Consider the following 1881-nt stretch of genomic DNA (forward strand, 5'->3'; position numbering starts at 1 on the left):
TTATTTTAGCACTTTTTTCCTTTATTTATTTATTTATTTTTAATTGCGTGGGTTGTTTATTTTCAGTTATTTATTTATTTAATTTTAATTGCGTGGCTTGCGTCTTTAAATTCTTAGATGACGAATGGTTAGGACGTTATTTTAGATACATATGTTTAGGACGGTAATTAGAATTAGATCACAACCATTAATCAGTTCACTTTCGCATTATTAAAAGAAATAAAAAAATAAAGTGGTTGTTCTCCCTGTGTTCGACCTGTAGCTACACTGATCCGTACGCTTGCGGTTACATTTTAAATCTCAAACAAGTTTTTGGCGCCGTTGCCGGGGAGACAGTTCCATGTTATTTTTCACTTTCTTTTGGTAAATCGGAGTGCTTTGTTTGCTTTGTTTTATATTTTTTCTTTTTTTTTATTGAATTCCTGAGAAGAACAACTTGCAATAATAGTTGTATCAGTGGAGGTCGCCATGCCTCACAGTATGATAAAGACAGGTTTCACCCTGTAGCAGTACCTCAGGAATTGACCTGAGCAACCCCGGATCCCTGCCGGTAAGCTCCCAAAAAGAAAAAAAAAATCAAAAAAAATCAAAAAATCAAAAAATAAAAAAATAAAAAAGTTTTGCTATCCATTCTTTTGTGCTTGTCTTACTTTAGTTGTGGGAAGTTTTTCTGTTGCATGAGTGTTAAGTGGGTACGTAATACTAAGAATCGGTTAGAAAGAAGAGATCCAACAAGTAGTGACCCTATACGTTTGCTCTCTTTAAAACCCTTCAATATGGGAGACCAACAGCAAAACCCTTCACCTAAATCTTGAAAGATAGGTTCTACCCTGCTAGAACAGCCCAACCTTCCTGCATAGTTCTACCACAAGCCCAGGGCAATAATTTTGAACTCAAATCTCAATACATCACTATGTTGCCCCACTTCCATGGGTTGACCTCTGAGGATGCATACCTATTTCTAAGGGAATTTGAAGAGGTATGTGTTCTAATTAAGATCCAACAGCTTTCTGATGATGCTGTTAAGCTTAGGTTTATCACTTTTGCATTGAAAAACCAAGCTAAGAAATGGTTGTATGGGTTACCCACAAATTCCATAACCTCATGGGAATAGTTCACAGTTGTCTTCCTTAAGAATTTTTTCCCAACTCACAAGACCAATAAGCTTAGAAGTGATATCCTTCAGTTTAGGCAAAAGCCTAGTGAATCATTTTCCAAACTTATGGAGAGATTCAAGGATCTACTCCAAGAATGCCCTCACTATGGCCTAGACCTATGGCATTTATGTCAAATAATTTATGAGGGTATTGATTACCCAACTAAACAAATGATAGAGTCTATGTGCCCTGAGGGATTCACATCCTTTACAGATGAAGGAAAGGCATGGAAATTCTTACTTGACTTAGCTGACAAAACCCGTGAGTGGGAATCAACCCAAGAGAGTGAAAGAACTATAGGAGGAAAAGGATATTTTGTGGATGGGATAATAGCCAAGGAAGTCCATTTGGATAGCCTAATCAAGAGGATTGAGGCTATTGTTCCTAGAGAGCCATCATCAGTCAATTTGGTTAAGATTTGTGCTTGGTGCCAGTCCCCTGGACATGTCATAGAAGAATGCCCCAACACCTCTGGGGGTACTTCTAATGATAGTGTTAATGCCTTATACAGAATAATCCATATAGTAACACCTACAATCCAGGATGGAGAAATCACCCAAATTTCTCTTGGAATCAGGGCAACCAAGCAGGACCTTCCAATTTCTATAATCAAGGTCAACCTGGACTCCAAAGGCCTCCCTTTGCACAATAATCTTTTTCTCAAAATACTTTTCCTAGATCAAATGTAGGACCTCAGGCGAGTTTTCCTAGGGCCCCTCTCCTA

At 38.0% G+C, this 1881-nt stretch overlaps 1 non-coding gene across 1 annotated transcript; it reads right to left on the minus strand.

Annotated features, from left to right (window-relative positions):
* Positions 1–1162: 1162 nt before the first annotated feature.
* On the minus strand, positions 1163–1269 carry LOC122066797. Its single transcript, XR_006136474.1, has one exon. It is a non-coding gene; the product is annotated as a small nucleolar RNA R71 (small nucleolar RNA).
* Between the last annotated feature and the right edge of the window lie 612 nt (positions 1270–1881).

Source organism: Macadamia integrifolia, unplaced genomic scaffold (genome assembly GCF_013358625.1).
Source record: "Macadamia integrifolia cultivar HAES 741 unplaced genomic scaffold, SCU_Mint_v3 scaffold2591, whole genome shotgun sequence".
In the NCBI taxonomy this organism is placed as follows: domain Eukaryota; kingdom Viridiplantae; phylum Streptophyta; class Magnoliopsida; order Proteales; family Proteaceae; genus Macadamia; species Macadamia integrifolia.